Here is a 20,228-nt window from a genome sequence, read left to right on the forward strand (position 1 = left end):
AATAACATTCTGGAGTTCTTGGGGCAGGAGAGAGACATCAATCTGCACTTACCCAATCGTAGTTTCGACTGCTGCCCGGGAGGTGTGAATGGCTTGCAGTGTAGTCCCCAGGTCACCAGATGGTTAGGATTGGTGTGATTTGGACCTATCCACCAATGTTTCAGATCCCTGCAGCACCTGCACATTAAACCTGTCTATTTTGGCCTGAGTGTGAACGTTGGGACCTTTGACTTTCCTGTGCCTGAGCCACATAAGGCATGTTAATCCGGGCAGAGGCGACCACACTCCCAGGCCTTCCCTGCATCCATCCCACATTCGCAATCGCCTGTTGGCAGCAAAACTAGTACAGGGCTATCTGACTGCTTGTGCTTCCCTAGCAGCAGGACTACCAGAGGAAGATAGGCTCTGTAAGCCCCAGTTTGCAGTCAGTTAATCAAGGAGTCCCGGAGCGCTACATAAATGCATCCACCATCTTGGCCTCTGTGGCCACGCCCTCGTAAAAATTATATTTTAAGTATGCAAAAATGTTTTTGGTGTGGTGTGGTGCGGTGTCCAACAGCAAGTGGTAGCTTCTGGGCCCTTAAAAAAATGAAGATTAAAAAAAATCCTGTCAGGGGCGAGGGAGCAACGGACGAGTGGTTGGGAATAAGATGAAAATAAAGCCAGTGGGGGAAGGAGTGGGAAAAATAGTATACAAGAAAGACAGAGTGTGGGGCGGCATGGGGTTTAGTAAGGGAGAAGCACACAAGGGAGAGCAGCAAACAAGGGAGATAGCAACTCTGGTAATGGCATGTGCATAGAAGCCATATGATTACCTTTCATCTGTACCATCAGCCCATTACCATCCATATTCACATCTATCATTGCCAGCTTATTTTCAGGCAACATTCAGATGAATTGGCAATTGCAATAAATCTAAATAGGATTATTTACATAGTGGCTTTCAAGATAATTTGCCATGGATCCAGCCTTCATGGACCAAAATTAGATACTATTGATCAACAATAATGCAAGCATACAAGTTGGCCTACGTTCTACTCCTGTTCCCTGCAGCATTCAGAAGTGGCCTATGTTCTACTCCTGTTCCCTGCAGCATTCAGAAGTGGCATTCAGCGAAAGAGGCAACCTATTTGGCATGACATGAAAAGAACTTCTAGGCGACAAAGATTCTGCTAGAACGTGGGAGCCATATTGTGATGTTTGAGAGAGGAATGTTTCAGACGTAGAATTTTTAAATAGCTACAGACCTCCAATATCGTATGTGATTGAAGCAGTGAGACTAGAGCTTGGGGCAAAAATGAAACCCTTAACTTTTGTCTTACAGTTTACAAAAGATCAAAAGTGCAAGTTATCTGTGATGTAGCCAAATAATAACAATATCAGCGACATTAAGTTTTGTATAAACCTAAAATTAAAAAGTCATATATCCTCGGGTGAGTGACATTTCCAGTTGGAATAGGTAGCAGGATTAAATTGCACATTCTTTGCAAAAATAGTTTTGGATAGAAGACACCATCTGATTTAAACCATTTAGTGTCGAAAACTTCTGTTGAACAAATAAGAAATTATTTGAGAGATTCTTTGCGTAAAATATTTCATCTAAGATAAGTTATTCGTATGAGAATTGGTGATAATCCAGGAAGGGAGTTCAAAGAATTTAGGTCCACAGTGTGGAAAAATAATGGCATGTGTATGTGTAGTTAATTCTACTTTTTCTTTGATACATTTGTCTATAGATCGCTTTTTGTTTTTATAAATGTGATGCTTGTATTGATAACTTCTGTTCCTTAGACATGCATGCACCACACGCCCGTAGAGCAGCGGAAATTTTCGATGCGGCACTTGATACTCCTTCACTACCTCTTCATGAAAAATGCAAAACAAGCAGCTTTAAGGTCTCTGTTTTGAGAGTGCAGCTGACAAACAGACCTGTTGCTAACAATATACATGGAGTGGACTTTGGGTCCTTCCCTTTCACCATGGGCTTTCTTCCACAAGCCTCTTTCAGCTATGGGCTTAAGACTTTGACAATCACCTCTTGGTTCAGCCCACTGAAGATTTCATCTCTCTCATAATGACATTGGCAGTTTGGCTGTATTCTTCCACCTCAACTTTTTTTTTGTATTTTTTTTTTTTTTTTGCGTAAGACCTTTATTTAAAATAAAGCAGTTAACACAGCATGAGCCTACAACCCTGGGGCCGGCTCGCTACGTTTATTCCATTAACCAACATTGTGAGTGAATGTTACATATGTCGCAGAATATTGTAGTTTATCGTATGTATGGCTAATTGCTGGTAATAGAACTGAGTCTCACATTTTCTCTTTTAATAACAGGAACAATATAACAACATACCCCAATTCAGACCGTACAGTGTAACCTTAGCGTACTACCTGGCAGTTGTGGTGGCATTCATAGGTTCCCCCTCTTCCCGCCGTCATCCTGCACCCGTCCCGTGATTACTCATGCAGTCGTTCAACCCACTCAGTCCATGGGTTGAAGTTCCTCATCATCCTGTAGGGAGGCCAGATAATCCTCCAAATAAACCCACATATTTTTTGGTCTCGACTTAGCTGGTAACAACTCTTCATAAGTTTGTAGCTTGTCGCGACAGGTGGACATGTCATGCAACCATGTTTTTAACTTCGGCACTTTACGACTGTGCCAGCATTGCGCCACTTGTCTCTTAGCCAATAATAATGCTACCGCACAGAACTTCCGCTTCAAAGCCCTGAACTGTGGTACTATCCCCAGTAAGCAGACTTTGGGTGTACAGTGTACCTCCTCCTCCAGCATAACAGACAAAGTGGTAGCTACCTCCACCCAGTAACTTTCCACCTTGGCGCAGCCCCACGCCAAATGTGCAAAGCCCGCACCCTCCTGGTTACACCTTTTACATCTGTCCTCCTCCTGAAACCCAAATTTTAGCAGTTTCGCTGGTGTGTAATAAACTTGATGGAGGAATTTAAAGTGGATTATCCTCAGATTACCGTTGGGTGTAAGTATCTGTGTCAAGGCGCAGGCGCTAGCCCATTCTTCATCAGACAATGGTGTGTCGAGTAGTGCATCCCACCGCCCCTTTGCCTTCAATTCCCGCCCTTCTAGTTCCGATTGTGTAGCTGAATAAAGCCTAGACACCAGATGTGACAAATCATTAGTTGTGATCAACAGTTGCAGTGGTGCAAGGCATTCCGGCTCCGAAGGGAACGTAGGGTAGTGCTCCCTCAGGGCTCTAGTGAGTCTGAAATATGTGAAGCGAAACATGGATGTTTGGTTGTGCACATAACCCAGTTTGTCTAGGCCCACGAACTCGCCTCCCTGGAACACGTCCCCCATCCTATCAATACCGGCTCTGGTCAGTAGGGACATTCCGACGCTTTCCCCAGTTACTGAGAGATCCTGATGGTGGTGTAGCATCATGGCCGGTGCATATAGTGGGGTCTTGTGTGCTAGGTGCCCCAGTCTATGCCAGGCTTTGACCGTAGCGTCCACTGTGTTGATATCTCTAGCATGTAGCGGGGGGCGGGTGTGTGAGATTATTGCTGTGAGTGGAATAGGGTGTGCGTCGCTCTCCTCTATAGCAGTGTGAGTGAGGTATGGAACTGCGTGATACCAATACGCCGCGTATTGAGCCTGCGCGCATAGGTAGTACAGGAGGAAATCAGGTACCCCGAAGCCGCCCCGTGCAAGTGGAAGTGTAAGAGTCCGCAGATCCACACGGGCCTGCTTACCCGCCCAAATTAAGGTCCGCACCAGGGAGTTTATGTGACGGAATATAGCCTGCGGCGGTGTGATTGGAATGTTATTAAACAGGTATAGTAGCTTGGGCAGTATGTTCATTTTAACAATCGCTATCCTGTCGGCCAGCGAAAGGGGCAGATGTATCCAACGTTTTATACTTTCCTCCAGCTTCTACAGTACCACACCGTAATTCGCCCTAAGCACCTCATCCGGATCTCTATGGTACATGACCCCTAGGTATCTGACAGGGTCCTGTTGCCACTCTAGCGGAAAGTCCACTACAAAGGGAGACGTGGTGTCAGTGAGGGGTATTATAGAGGATTTGGACCAATTTATGGCCAGACCCGAGTGCCCTCCGAACCTGATGTATTCCCGGAGTATTGCGTTCAAGTGAGTCTCCGGGTCTCGGACATACAGTAACATGTCGTCCGCATACAATGATATGTGAAGCGGCCTGGCTATGAAGTGCAGTGCCGAATCCTTGTAGTTCTGTCGTATCAGACACGCCAGAGGTTCCAGCGCTAACGCGAATAACAGAGGCGAGAGCGGGCAGCCTTGCCTCGTCCTTCGCTCAATTGCAAATTGATCCGAAACGTACCCATTGATTCTGACCCTGGCACGTGGTTGCGTGTAAAGCAGGGAGACCCATTGCACAAAACGCTTAGGGAACCCCATTCTATTGAGGACAGTGATCATATACCGCCATTCAATGGAGTCAAATGCTTTCGCCGCGTCTAACATGACCGCTACTGCTTTGACCGAAGGTTGCAGATAGTGTGAGAGTGCAAATAGAGTCCTGGTGTTATGTGTTGTTGATCTTGAGGGCACAAAGCCAGACTGGTCCGGCAGGACCAGACTGGTCATCAGTGGTGACAGCCGCTTGGCTATAAGCTTCGCAAGAATTTTCGAATCCACGTTTATTAATGATAGCGGTCGGTACGAGTCACACTCCTCCGGATCTTTAGATGGTTTCAGGAGAGCGATAATCATAGCTTCGCGCAACGTGGGGGGGAGCACCTCTTTCTCAAAGGAGGTGCCATACATATCCACTAAGTGTGGCGCTAGGACGTCCGCATATTGTTTGTAAAATTCCGAGGTGAACCCATCCGGGCCAGGTGCCTTGCCATTCGGAAGTGAGCCTATGATCTCAGTAACCTCATCCGCCGTGATAGGCCTTGCTAAGTATTCCCTATGCGCATCTGACAGCCATCCGATCGCTACATCGTGCAGGTATTCATAGGTGTCAGCAGCCGGAGCAGTGGGCTGGGACTTGTAGAGGGACCCAAAAGAATTAACAAAGCATTTCAATATGTCTGCAGCATGGGTCTGTGTGTCTCCCTCCCCGTTCTTCACCCTAAGTATCGCAGTAGGGCCGCGACCCGTACATATCTTCCGAGCTAAAAAAGCCCCCGGTCTACCTCCTTCCCCAAAGGCTCTAGCCACATGTGTACGGTTCAAATATTTCATTTCGGAGTCGAGAAAGTCTGTGTGCTCTGTGTGTACCTCACGGAGTTTGGCTAGGTGTAGGACATCTTGAGTGGTCTCATATAGGGATTCCAGGTCTCTCATCTGCTGCTCGCACCTGCGTATCTGAGCTCTAATATCCTTCAGAACCCCCACTGTGGTGCTAATACAGACCCCTCTAATCGTGGCCTTGAATGCCTCCCAGAGGACGCAGGGGTCATCAGTCGATGGGGCATTAAGGTCAAAGTAATCCTTAATCGCCTTCTTGATCGTGTCTGCGTAAATTGCGTCACTTAGAGCACGCGAGTTAAAACGCCATTGGAAGGGGGGGGGGTGTATCTTGGAATGTCTAATTGCAGGAGGACGGGATTGTGGTCTGACAGCGTGCGAGGGAGCACCTGCAGGTGCCGCACCCATAGCGCCAGGTCCGAGGAGCCCAGCCAGTAATCCAGCCTGGACCAGCTGTTGTGGGAAGCCGTAATGTGCGTGGCCCCAGTTGCGTCAGTGTTCCTCAACCTCCAAAGGTCCTCCAAACCCAAGTCTTTCATCATGTGTCCCACCAGTATACGTGATTGTTTGTGTTGTTCTACTGAGTTAGCTGAACGGTCCAATCCGTCACGTAGGGTCACGTTCCAATCACCCCCACATAATATGTGCGTGCTATTGTGTTTCTGCAAGTGTCCCCACACCTCCCGGAAGAAATCCGGGGCGTCTGTGTTAGGACCATATACATTCAACAACGTCACTTTCTGTCCTCTCAATGTACCTGATACCAGTAAAAATCTACCTGATGGGTCCTGTGTTACAGTGCGAGTCTCGAATCCCACCCCCCGTTTCACCAAAATGATCACCCCTCTAGAGTAAGAAGAGTACGAGGCCCTGTAAACCTCTTCCGCCCACCTTGACCCCAGCTGTGCGTGTGAATGCGGGGCCAGGTGAGATTCCTGTAGGAATGCTATGTCCACATTCCACCTTGTCAGGCTGGCAAATATCTGCAGTATTTTACGTGGCTGTGAGAACCCTCTAATGTTCCATGTGAGAACGTTTAAACTGCGTCTACCCGCCTCCCTGGTCCCCATCAAAATCCAGTGACATAAGGCATGACCGCATACTTCCAATCAATTGCATAGGTATTGCCAGTTCCTCTCCTTTAGGAGTCCCACTTGGCACAGCAGTAGCCAGGACTAACGGGGAACCAGCACGAAAAGACATTACATACTCTGTCGGTCTAACAGTACATTCAAACAACCCGCCCCCCCTGAACCCACTCACTCCAGCAACCCCAACCTGCCGAAGCCATTCCCATCCAGTGCACCAATCTGTAACTTTCACAACCATAAATACAGTGCCCAGAACCAAACTCTTACTGGGTTATACCCTTATAGAGGTCCGCCAGGGGCACAACTCTCCACCCGGTGTACAGGTGTGGGCGATGCTAAAGAAGCTGTATGAAACGCAGTTCAGGTGAATACTCGCCGTCCCCCCCCCCACCCCCCGAAGAACCATCAACAGAGCCACTGGCTGAGCAACATGTCTGGAACAGTGCGACCCCAATGCAGTTACATCATTTAAACAGGAGGGAGCAAAACCCCTCGCACCCCACTTGTACTGCTCGCCACATAGATTGCATCGGGGACCGCTGACAGTCAGTGAGTGAGGCGTCCCATAGTCAGTGCATAGTGAGCAGAGTACATCACACAAAGGGGCAGCTGTCTGCCACACGTGAACTAGCCTGCATAGAGTAAACGCCATAAGGTATCAGTATCGCTTATCAGTGTTGGCCAATACTGTGCCATGTAGAGTGCATGGATCGTGGGGCATTCACAATTCAAAGTTAGCAGTATTCCGCACCATCGAACAGCAGTCTCTGAGCTCCAATGGGCCCTCTCCATCCAAACACGCTGTGCACGTTGTACCAACACCACAATCGTTCATACTGGAGAACAGTATCATGCAGGCCAGCCAAGTGCAGATAACAGTGTCCATGCTAAAACGCATGATTTTGAACAGAAAGGTAAACTCACCAGTGGCAGTCCAAGAATCAACCCCATACCTTTAGTCCGAGTCACGTCGTTGTTCATTTTGTGAATTGTCTCTCATCTCACGTTGCACCCTCTTGACAAATTCTTGTGCTGCCTTCGGTGACGGCAGTACAGTCGCTTTCTCTTTCCATACCACCCTGAGGCGTGCCGGATACATCATGGAATACACAATGTTCAAATCACGCAATTTGGCCTTCACTGCAGTGTATTCTTTCCGGGCCTGCTGGACCGCGACTGTGTGGTCAGGATAAAATTCCAAGGAGTTCCCTTGATGCTGGATCTTCCCTTTCTCTCTTGCTAGCCGAAGGATCGTGTCCCTGTCGCGGTAGTTGAGGATTCGCGCCACAATCGGTCTCGGCGTGGCGCCGGGTGGTGGTTTCGGGGCCAGTGACCTATGTGCACGCTCCACGATGAAGAGGGGCGATAGGGCCTCAGCCCCGAACAGGTCTTTGCATAGGGTTTCCACGTAGGTCTCCATGCGACCTGTGTTGGTGGACTCCGGCAGGCCCGCGATCCGTACGTTGTTGCGCCTCGAGCGCGCCTCCAAATCCTCCTCCTTCGCCCTGATCACCTCCAGGAGCCGTTCCATATCTGCGCATTTTGAGGTGGAGGCTCGCGCCTCATCCTCGACCGCGGAGATGCGTGTTTCGGCCTCATCCAGTCGCTCTCCATGCTTTTCTTGCCGTGCCGCCATGGTGTCCATTCTGCAAGTTAAGTTGTCCAGCTTGCCATTAATGTCCTGTAGGTTCGATTGTATCGCCAGTAGGATCTTTTCTATGTTGTTATTGGGCGCTGGCCCTGCATCATCCTCCACCACCTCGTCAGTGGATTTCTGCGTTTTTTTCGCCTCAAAGGACAGCTTCTGTTGGTGTTTGTCCGGCTTGCCCATTTTGGCGGGCGGGGAGACTGTCTTCCTGCACGTGGGCCCTGATGCCCTCGTGAGCCTGGTCGCTGACGCCGTGGTGATCCCCACCCGTGGGATGTTCGCCGTCGAAAGGACCGTCACACCACTTTACGTAAAGGGTGAAGGTGACACTCTCCTGGGTGCGAGGTGATGTGGCCGAATGCTGACTGTCCGCTGATTGCTCCGCTGTCCAGCAAACCCCCTCAACGCAGTAGGCCCGTGGCCGCACAGCCGCGCGGAATATGCGATCCGGTGTGGTATCTCTCTGCGGAGATGATTTCTCGGGCCTCACCGACCCCTCAGGTGGCGTGTTGTCTCGGTATGTCCAGCACTCTCCCTCCACATGTGGTACCTCTAGGCAGCCATCTCAGTAGGTGTGTTGTCCCCGCAGGCACAAATGCATGTCAGGCTGCAACCCTCCGCTCCAACCTCGGTGGACTAGCAATGCCGGGGTCTGTGTGCGCCGATCCGAGAGGGGCGGCCACGCACGTGGTCGCTAGTTAGCCCTCGCTACTCTTGTCAGCCGCCAACCTGGGCGCCACAGAAGGAAAGCACCGTGCTCTCATGGACTGAAGGGGCAGGGCAGCAATGGCCGCAGGTTCCTGAAGTAAGGGCGGACCCCCGCAGTGCAGCAGGCAGCACAGACGAGCGCAGACTGTCCGCCACTCTCAACGTGCGTTGCCATCAGCCATCACCACCCAACCTGTAGGCTCGTGTACATGCCACCTCCCGTTCCCGCGCTCAGTACTGCCCTCCACGCTGGGTACTTGGCAGCTTGCTGTCACCTTCTCTGTTGCATCGGACCGCCGGCAGGGTCTTGGCACAGCCTCTGGATCCGGAGAGGGGTCGGCTATGCCCGCGTTTTTTGAGATGCGGCCGCCATCTTGTCAGGCAGTCACTTCGGCGCTATTACGGGGGTCCCTGGTGCTCTGCAGCGCGACAAAGGACAGTGCAGCGGCAGCGGAAGGGCCAGTCCTCAAGACCCTACCTTCGAAACGCTGTGGAGAGCACGGATGGTCGATCAATGACTGCCTGCTCCATCGTCGCTGTGCCCATGTCCCATAGCGGCGGCCATCTTGTCAGGCACTCGGGCATTCCGCTTTTTTCATCGGCAAATTGAGGGGCAATCCATGTCCGCCGGGGGCCTTTCTTCACCGCATTTAGTGCTACAGCACTTCCCCCATCCGCTGAGGTGCTCGGGGAGCCGGCGGCCGGGGCGAAACCGGCGAGATTCACCAAAGTTGACGATCGCCCGGCGGAGCTGCTGCTCAGGCAGCCATGTCGCTGTGCGCCCCCTAGCGCCTCCTTCTTCCACCTCAACTTGAGTGCTTACATTGTACTTCATGAGGGACTACTTTACAACTCTGCTGTCTCCTGTGGGTTCCCTCCCATGTTACCATCTCCCATGTTAATGCTGCATGTATTAGAACATTAAACCCAGACCTATTGGTTTTGCCAATGCTTGCTATTTCTTACTGGCAGAATCATACTCATTTTAGGAAGTACATGACCAGCAGCACGGTCAACAAATTACCATAGACCACATAGATGTTAAAATCTTCTTGAATTAAGCAAAGGGCTTTGTGGGAGCCACCTGTTTCTGCTGAGACCGACACAGGGAGAGGAAAGATATGCCTGGCTTGGAATAAGATCCTCCGGCCAATCCTTGTAGATGACAGAACCCATCCACAGCCATTCAGTAGCAGACCTGATGTGAGGGTTGGGTTTCTCATGCGCTGATTTGCTGGCAGAGTTTCACACTTCATACTCTTAAAGGGACATGGAACCAGAATATCATAGTCAGTAAATGCCTGTCATAAATATAGGGTCCTAAATATTGTTTACAAAAATATATACATGTGTTTTTCCCCCATTTTATATAGTTTGAACTTAACCCAAACGTATTGGAATGCTTTACATTACATCAGTTACTTTACACAAGGTCTGCTTTTCTTTCCTTTGATATTGGAGATTAAGTGATTTGCTCAGAATCACAGGATGTTTGAGCCGACGCTGAGACTGGTACCTGGTTTCCCAGTTTAAAAGTCGGTAGCTCAGACTGTAATGTCCCATTGGAGTTAATAACAGAATATCCACACACCCAATGGGATGATATTTTTGTAAATTATATTTAAAACATATTTCTGTCAGAAGACTGATTTAGCTCCTCTGATTAATTGGCTTTGTGTGACAGTACTGCGGCTGGAATGCTCAACCAGGATAACTTTGATCACATAGATGTGTGACTGTCTTGTCCATCTTGGGTGAGTAGGAAGTGGAGAAGTGTGGCTCACTGGTTAGAGCAGGCAGACCCTGAAGCAGAGGTCAGACCCGGGACCAGGGTTCGATTCCCGACGCGGAAATGTCCACGGACTCGATAATTCTCGCTTCGGTGCCTGACCTAATCATGGGTTCACACTCTGCAACTCTGGGCATTAAGCTTGCTTAATCTCCACAATGGCCCCCCGCGGCGGGATGCCTGGCTTTCACCTTGGGGATGCCCTGTAGGGGCTATCTCACAGGGAAAAACCGGGACGGGTTCCCAAGGCAAGCACGGAGATACCCCTTCGGGGGTCGATTCTGGCGCTATATAAGAAATATAATAATAATAATAATAATAGGAAGTACTTTCCTCATGTGAATTCAATGGCAAATCGTAAGTGGCATAAGTGCAGATGAGTAAACGTGTTGCGGAATGTAAGTGCATGAAGTGCTATGATATGCATGAATAGGTGCTAACGTCTGCAGTCAGGGCACAAGTCCTAAATAAGGAAGTGGGGGGACTGACCTGGTTTAGGCAGCAGACATCGCGGCGCACAACATCACACATGGCATCACAGGACGTCACATCATAGAAAGTGGCATTACAAGAAGTGACATCATCTAAAGCCCTCACATATATGAGAAAGCACCCCCCCCCCTGCACCTTGTTGCTTGTTGCAGATGGAAAGCAGACAATGTGCAGGCGCTGCAGAAAGTGTCCCAGTATTTAGAAATGACACCGGGACGAGTTTGGCACATTATTCAATGGGGCCTAAATTCTTGGCAGGTTGACCGGCGTTCACCCTGTGAAAAAAGTGGGTGGACGCCGTCCACCGGCGTGTACCCCCAACTCGTGCTCTGTCTGCAGTGTAATGTAGGTGCAGGTAGTTGAGTGTTCTTCTGGATGTGAGGAATCAGATTGCTGCTACAATAGCTCCCTTGCACCCCCAGAGATGATTTTAAATTCGAGTTTTCCGTCTGTCCATTACCTCATAGTCCTAGGAGGGAGAGTCGTAAGCCTTCCTCCCAGGCTCGCGTCGGATCCGCACCTGAGCCCCGCAAGGCCGCGACCAGTGGTCGTTTCCGGCAGGTGGCGCGCCACGAGGGAGAGATCGCCGTGCATTATTCATGGCTCCACGTTGAGCGTCACCGTAATCGCCAGATGCGCGTGAAGGGTTGTAACAACACGCACCCTATACATTATGAAATAGTCCATGCCACGGGAGAGGAACTGTTCGCTCAGCACACTTGGCACCAATGAAACTGGGGTATGAGAAAGAATATTTTCTGGAAGCTGACTCTAAAACTAGAAAATGAACCCTCCAAGCCTGGAAGCATGTGGGAGTCAGCCCCGGGGACTCACTTTACAAGGGGCTGTCTGCAATTTGGCGATGGGTTCTGAGCTTTAGTGTCCGGAAGTGTCTGCGTGCTGTCCCGGAAACAGCTTTTTATCATGGTGAAGAACATGGCCTCCTCTTCCAGAGGATGCTCTTCAACGTTGCTGTTGAAATGCGGCAGTCGGCGCCGGGAAGAGGAAGGTAGAATTTGAAGAAAAGTGTGGCATAAACGACTATGGGTCACGAGCTGTGGCGGAACTGTGGCATGCTCACCGCAGCCAACAGTCCCACGCACCCATGGCCCTGACAGGCATTTCTCGGAGAATCAGATGCCCACAGGACAACAGAGAATAAGGGATGTGCCCTGCCACCTCTCAGATTTCTGTATGATATCTTAAAAAACCCTCGAAAGGCGACGAACAGAAGAGGAAGAAAGAATTCAAAAACCACAGGAGTGGCTGCTGAGAAGCCTCCAGCAAATAGTTCAGAGAAATTTGACTTTCCATGTGTCAGTGGCGTACCGAAACATGATGGCCCACACTGCAGAAGCTGGCAAAGGGTGCCTCAGATGCCCTCATCTCACAGATACTCATAGCCTTCAGTTAAAATGGGGAACCCTTAACGATGGGGGACACTGAACCACAGGGGGCTACGTTACCTCCTTACTGTATGTCCTGGCCCAGGCGGAAATCCCGAACTGCCAGACCCCTAAATCTTGAATGCCATTTACAGAGCATGCCCAAGAGCAAGGGAGCGTTCGTGATGCAGCCAGCCCTAGGAGAGTACAAGCTAGAGAAGGGACAGTCGGTGCAAGCGAGCCAAGGTAGGTGCAAGGCAATCTGCAGGCCCGGAACTGTGGTGAAGTGGCCGCTATCTTGTACCGCGGATGTGCTCTTAGCGCACTCTTCATTAGGTTTATGACCTACCTTGGCGTGAGCTGTCCTGAGCAGAGAAGCCTCCCTGTGGGTGACCAGGGAAGAACTTCGACTGGTACTGATCTCAGCGTCCCAAGCGTCTGCAGAGCGGGAGAATCCAAGCATCTCTCAAGTGACCTCTCTTATAGGCCGATCAATTTCTTTATACTGAAGTGTGAACACCCCTTCAGTCTGGGATTCTTGGTATGTGCTGGAACCCCATTAGACTCCCGTACATTCACCCTCTTTGTCCTGACATTGGAACCCTGAGTTGAGGAGGGCAGTCTAACGTTTTTTGTAGGCAGGTTTATTGTACCAGCATCCCCTTTAGAGAGGGGCGACTCACAGAAGATACCACCCTCTACAGTAGGGTTCTCCAAAAGCGATTGTGGAGGGCGGGATCCATGCCAGATTTTTAGCATATCCTCATTTAGATAAATGTAGCCATCTTAAAAATCAAGCATAGATCTGGCCCTTCAGGACAGACTTTGGAGAACCCTGCTCTAGAGCAGTGCCAGACAGGATGGCTGCCACCGGCATGTCAACAGCATCACTGTTTTGCATTCTTAAGTTAGTTTGTAGATTTATATAGCGTGGCTTATCGCATGTCAGTGTATCCAGGTGCTGTTTATGGACACAGGGAGATTAAGTGATTTGCCCAGAATCACAGGATGTTGAGCCGAAGCAGAGACTCGAACCCGGATTCCCAGCTTCTGAGTCAGCAACTCTGGCCGCTGCACCATGTCCTCTCCCAGTCATTCGTCTCCTGCTCCCAGAGCAGGCTACCAAACAAAACATTTTAGCGGCCTGTGTGGAACCGTACCATACCATCTGAGCCACCTGAAAGCTCGTGGGCACACATGGCTTGGTGTGGCCGATAAGGAAGCACAAGACTTGTGAAAAACTGCATACCGAACTACTAGTACCTTGAACATAGGGGCAGGATAACTTTAAAGAGGGACATAGAGAGGGTGGAAGGTCCAATCCTATGACGAGCATAGCCAAAGGACTACGAATCCCAGGGTTCTCTGGGGCAGCTTGCTAGGTGAGCACAAAATGACTGTGAGAGGTAGGACCTGATTATGTAGAGTCCTGAGGGCCACTAATGTTAGCCACAGACTTTGAACTGCTCCAAGTAACTCATGTGCATACCTTGATTTGATTCATATATGTGTATTTAGTATTATAAAGATAAAGGGTTGGGCATTTAATTATTATGCAATAATTGTGTGTACTGAGTGTTAACCCCACACCACTGCCCCAGCTAAAGCCTTGGAAAGCTCTACTCGTTACCCTGAGAGTCAAGTGCTAAGAGGGTGTACATGGTGATCAGCGATTTATACATTAGTAGATCGGACCCTGGGTGAGCAGTGGCAAACTAACCAGCTGACATATTTGGAGCCTAGTAGCCCCTCTCTCCTCCGTAGCCAGAGAAAGTTCCCAGAAGAGGCAACAGCAATGACAAGAAGGCAATGTGGCAAAACCAAGGAGCCAGTTTGTGTTTAGTAGGGTGGGAGAACCACTGTCACTCAGCAGTTCTTCTACCTGCCAAAATTGTGGTTCCCTCAACTGGTTAAGAGGTAGGGAAACTTCTGACTGATCACTGGTGGAGCAGCTGCCACAGATGCTAGAAGTTAATCAAAAAGAGCGGTCCATACGCCATAAGGCTTTCAACCATTCCTGCTTTGGGAGGTCCACCCTATTTAGAGCAGCTCATCCAATGAATATTTTCCTTTGAAGGGTCATAGTTGGCCAGGGAAAGGAAACAGTATGAAAGGACTTCCAGATCGCCAGCGTCACTGTCAATTTCTCTTTCATAAATACACCCTTGCTTTGAGAGTTTGTTTCTGAAAAGCAAAATTGAAAGCAAAGCGAACGGCATCACTATTGCGGACTACTCGCTAATTTTCGTTACTGAAAGTGCACCCTCTGCATCAAGAGATGCTATTTCCACAAAGAGATCACCATTAGGTAGTGGGAGATCTCTCAGGATGGCAGACAATCTTCTGCCGGAGTGTAGAGGTAGGAGTCTCCACCGCCGGCCCCACAATGACATAAATAGCTTGACAAAATAGCTCAATTTAACATCACAGGACCAGGTGTGACAAAGTCCCCTCACCCACCAGGCTGCTGGGGTTACTAATATCTTGCTAATGGCTTGCATGACTCCAACAGGCATGTGTCGCCTCTTAAACATGGGTCTGTGTCTTGGAAATGTATCAGTACAAATGTTTTCAGGACTGAAAAATAGAAAACGTTTGCGTCAAGATGTCAGATGGATGACAAGCACTTCTTACTACTTCTTCTAAACACCAAATGGCCCCTACACACAGAGGTCTTCCCATTGATCCGGATCAGCGACAACGATCATGCGGTAAACAGAGGGCCCCATATCACCAGGACATAAGCGTTCTAGTCTAGTACTAGGATTTCTTTTTACAAACCTATGTTGTCTGACACTCTGGCCAAATGATATCACCATAAACCAACACAATCATTTCAAACTACACTGCTTTTGCAAAAAAGTTTCTCCTGACATGAAAAGTGGTGAACTTGTGACGTGGTCCAAAAAGTGGCTGGGAATGGATGCGACAAGTAAATCCACTGTAACGTCCTCTATTTTAGTCTTTAATCAGCCCTCAGTCTGGATCCTGTTAGGGATTAGTCTGGGCTGCCCTGCGCCTGCATGTCAGAGAGTGAATGTAGGAAACCCACCTCTCTATTTAGTGCAGCACAATGGGGTACACTGTGCAGAGAGGCCGAAGAGACCCTTATTGACTTACAGAGGCAAAAGTAGATAATACCAAAGCTCTATTTTGTGGTAGTGTGGGCGTGCAGTTAGACTTATCAGAGGGTAGTACTAAGCATTTGTTGTACACACCAAGCCAGCAAAGGGTTACACACACTCAAGAAATGAGGTTGAGACCAAATTGGATTTATAGCACTTCTTTTGACATAAATATTTAGACTAAGAACTTCGGTGCAAGGTAAATACTTTTTGCAATATGATAATTTACAGTAAAATGCAGTAATCACAGTTGTGTGCAATTACGCACAATACATTTCCTATGGAAGGCAAAAGGCAAGTGGAAAAGCAATGCAATACAGTTATTGTTGTGATTACTCTTTTGGAAATTGGAAAGGTTCAGGCCTAGGTCTAAAGTGCCAAGGCCAAGTTCTCCGGAGTTTCCCGGGTTGCTCGGGAAACAAGGCAGAAGGGGTCTATGGAGCTGATGCACTACGAAGCCAGGGGGCCACCTGCAAAAGGGGGAGTAGGGGTCACAATGGCTCTGGGGCCATGGGAGCTAAGCTGTATTGAAGATGCCTCGGCTGGGTGCTGAGGAGATGTGCAGATGGGTAATGGCATGCAAAGAAGCACCTCGTAGTCAGGAGCTTGCACTTTGGAACGATGAATCTGGAGCTTCTGGGCCACTGTTGAGGTCAGTTACCAGATTCCTGAGATCCCTCATCAGGGCTGGCTGACTGTAAAGTTGGAGTATGCCTGGACTCGGCTTTGTAGGTTTTTGAGGCAAGTGTTGGTGTCTTGCAGCTCTGTGGGTGCTGGGGACCCAAGACTGGATGCAGAAGCCAATCTGACATCCCTGAACAAGTATACCTTTGGATATCATTTGGAGATGTTAGTTGGACTGGGGTGCTGGATGACGCTGGATGACGCTGGACCGAACTTGGCTGTTTTGAAGACCTGCGGCTGCAGGGAGATAGCACCTCTATCTCGAGCGAGTTCTTTGGCGATTTGAAAAGTGGTGGTGACTCTCCGAGGTTTGTGTAGGCCACACACTTACGAGATGAGATGGAGGATGCAATTTTTGAGTTCAATGCTGGCAAGCAGGAGTTTCCACCCAAAAGTCCACTGCCAGGTCTGCAGTTACCGCTCCAAAAGTGTTCCCATGGAATTTGAGTTCAGGGTCTGGGGATACCACCTAAATACTAAATTTAGGAGCGCTTACAAGGGAGTGAAAGGTAGTGGCCAGTGGGCCCCTTACCTGGGGTGTCTACACCCTCTATTATGCCAACCTTCCATGGGAGGAGGACATAGCACTAACCCTGATTGTAGAAGTCCCACCATCTTTAAGATGGCACTGAAGAATATGCTTCACCTCGCCTCCAGCACCTGAGGGGTGGAGTTGGCAGAGTGGGGCACACCTCCTATTCTTTCTAGGTTTTCCTGCCTATCTTCCCGCCAAAAGTGGGTGAGAACAGGAGAGGGGCTACTCCTTCTATCAGGTGAGGCTAGGGCTCAGGTTTCAAAGGCAGGAAGGCCTTTGAAGCTTCTTGCCACAGATGTCTCTTCCTGACCTGGGGAAGGTGTGAAATCCTCCACCCAGGACAGCCTTTGTCTTTGACCTCTGAGGGTGCTCCCCCATGAGGTCAAAGCTCTGGTGAATGCACAGGATAGTAGGATCAATTCTTGCAAAAGTGTTTCAGGGTCAAGTGCTACCATCTCCTTTACTGCAGTTTGTTTACCACCTCAGTCCAGGACCCCACCATTATTGAGCAGACCTGTACCCTGGGGAACAGGTCTGCATACTCCCTCTTACATCTAGGACATGCTGCCTGTGAGAAGTTGGCCTGATGTATGATCTCCACAATTCTGTGGGCACCTTGTATCAGTCCAAACAATCCCTTATGGTGGTGGTTGTACAGTCAACCTTATAGACAAGCTATCCTAGGGGTAGCATGGACTAAGCAGTCTTAGGCTAAACTCAAGAGGGCATGTGAAGCCAGCTCTTTTACCATATGTAATCCTGTAATATCAAATGAAAGGACACCACACACGTTAAATATTATAACAATATATGTATTTATTACTAGAATAATCCTCTGTACTCTTTATGAGTGCAGAGGTACAAGCGTTTAAGCAAAAGCACAGTTAAACATTCAAAAGTTGCAAAATTTTGGATAGGCCCGGTGGCCACTCAAACCTTATACCAAAATAGTGGTATAAGTACCACCTCTCGAACAATGGTAAGGCCTAGGGCGTTGTGAATCGCTGGGACTACTCGGGACTAACAGTGATGAAGTCGGGAGAGGCCCGCGGGACACGGGTGCAGTGCCTAAAGCACACGCATGCACCAATGCAAAGTCAATGGTGCGTAAAAGTTAAAGAGTTACTGTTTTGGAAGTCTTCCGACTGGAATAGAATTACCACACTTTAAACTAGGACACTAGAGGTGTAAACCACTACAGGAGCACCAGTGTTAGATCGTTACCTCACCCACAGGAAGCGGGTGCATAGGTGCCAAAGTGTGTCGGGTTTCGCCGTGTAGATCTATGGAGCCTGGGGATGAAGATGCTGCAGGCGGCCAGGAGGGAAGAGTCCGGTTGGATCCAAGGGTGGATCGAAGATGTAGAGTACCTGAAAGCAGAGGGGACAGAGTCTGGGCCACTAGCCAGTGACCAGGATGGAACAAGGAAGGAACCATGCAATGTCGGGCGCAATTAGGTGGTTGTCGTGAAGCTTGTCTCCGCTGCCACGTGGACTCTGGGGCATCAACTATGACCAGGAGTGGAGCACGAGCTGTCCCACCAAGGCTCTCACTGTCGGCGGTGTCGACTTCCGGATCAGAGGTAACAGCCAGCTCTTGAGTTGCTTCCTGAAGGCGAGGTTGTCCTGGGTCAGGCGGAGGTGTGTCGGGAGGGAGTTCCATGTCTTGGCGGCGAGGTAGGAGAAGGACCGTCCCCCTGTGGTGGCTCTTCGGATGCGGGGGACGGTGGCGAGGGCGTGGCCGGTCGATCGAAGCTGGCGTTTGGGAGCGTAGAAGTTGAGGCTGCTGTTTGAGCAGTAGCGGACCCCCCTCCCCTAGCGCCTTGAGACCCTCTGGGTGAGTAGTGCGCTATATAAATGCTTTGATTGATTTGATTGATTGATACTAGGCATTATGATGTTTAATAAAGCTGTGCTCGAATTTTCTGAGAATATGGCTCTTTTGCTCATACCATGATGATTTAGCAAAATGTGATGATTTTCTATGCATTCAATTTGATATAATCCCTGATTTTAGGGGTGGGCTAGAACTTTCCGGAGAACTTTCCTGTACTGCTAGGGATGCTGTCTGTTTCTCCGCTGATTTTGCTGCTCACTTGGGAACTAGAAAAATTCTGATTTTGCACTTCATTCTAAATGCCCTATTTGGTGGGAGCCTTCATGGTAATGACTGTATGCAGATATTTGCATTTATAATTCCTGAACGCACCTTTTGAATTTTTGAAATAAATCAATAACATCCATAACTGCCCTAGAACCCAGCTTTTGAGTCTGTCGTTACTTAATTGACTGTATCATGATATTTTGTGAGGGGCCTTGTGGACACATTGCCTCATGAAACTGAGGTTTACCACCGTCTCTAATTCATGCACCAGTGGGAGTGCTGTTGAGATAAAATTTTGGGGTGTAAAATATTTGGGGGTTCCCACACCCGCACAGGGTTCACTCTCGCCCCCACTAGGACGATGCTTAACTTGCACCCCTCACTGCAGCGACAACATTTCCTACTGCTGCGAAGCTTGACTGGTGTTGCCTCTAGTTTTGTATTTTAACCTACAGCAAGTAACTTACTTTACATTTACGCCACTTTCTGTGGCGTAAATAAATGCAGAACAGCTAATCTTGGAGCTGCACAACTTTGCACACCCCTCGACTGAACTATGAGTTATGCCAGGGACTTTAGATCCATTTGGACCAGAATCACAAAACTCCTATTTTGGAGCTCGACAGGCTTCCACCCCTCTTCCTTTCCAAAACTGCCTTGCCATCAGCACAGGACTGGTGTGGTGAATCTATGTGGCGTGAAGGTGCACTGCTCCTCGGGTCTGAGGAACCCCTAACAGATATACAATGAAACATGTTCCACTGTAACACCTGGTCCAAAAGATATGATGGTTGTTAGTCACGTTTCATGAATCGGAGGCTAGACAGGATGCCCAGGGGCACCCACATGCTTTCGATCTCGATCCTGTCATAATCATGAGGGGCTAGAATACCCTAGTAACCCGGGAAGGTCAAAACATTCTGGTCGAGACCCGTAGAACACAGGATAAATTCACTTTGACTTTTATTTGAATAGTAAATGAATGCACTTATCTTGTACCTCTATTTAAAAGTAGCCAACAAAAATCTTTAAATCGCGCTGAGGCATAGAAACACATAACCTGCGAGCCCCGTTAGACTTTGCGCCTCTGTGCCGTTGTATGTGGCCGCCCTGCTATAATTCAAGAATCCGGTGTTAAAAGTTCAGCACCTTGGACAGGTCTCTGGGCCTACCCTGGCGTGTCACACGGAGCCGGTGAACAAGTATATTGCAGAGCCTGGTACCTCAAAATGGGTTCAAATCCCGGCTTCTCTGTGGAGCAGGAACATTGTGTGATTCTGCGGGAGAAATCACACATCTTCCTGTGCCTATCTGTAATGTAAATATGGAAAGGGCACACAGCTTTACAGTGTGCACTCCGACTTACGTGACTTCGCCCTCATTCCAGCCTCTCCTTTGTACCCTGGCTTCTCTCTAAACAGTTCTCACCCAAGTGCCACACAGCCTGCTGTCTTG

Source organism: Lissotriton vulgaris, chromosome 1_1 (assembly GCF_964263255.1).
Source record: "Lissotriton vulgaris chromosome 1_1, aLisVul1.2, whole genome shotgun sequence".
Taxonomy (NCBI): Eukaryota; Metazoa; Chordata; class Amphibia; order Caudata; family Salamandridae; genus Lissotriton; species Lissotriton vulgaris.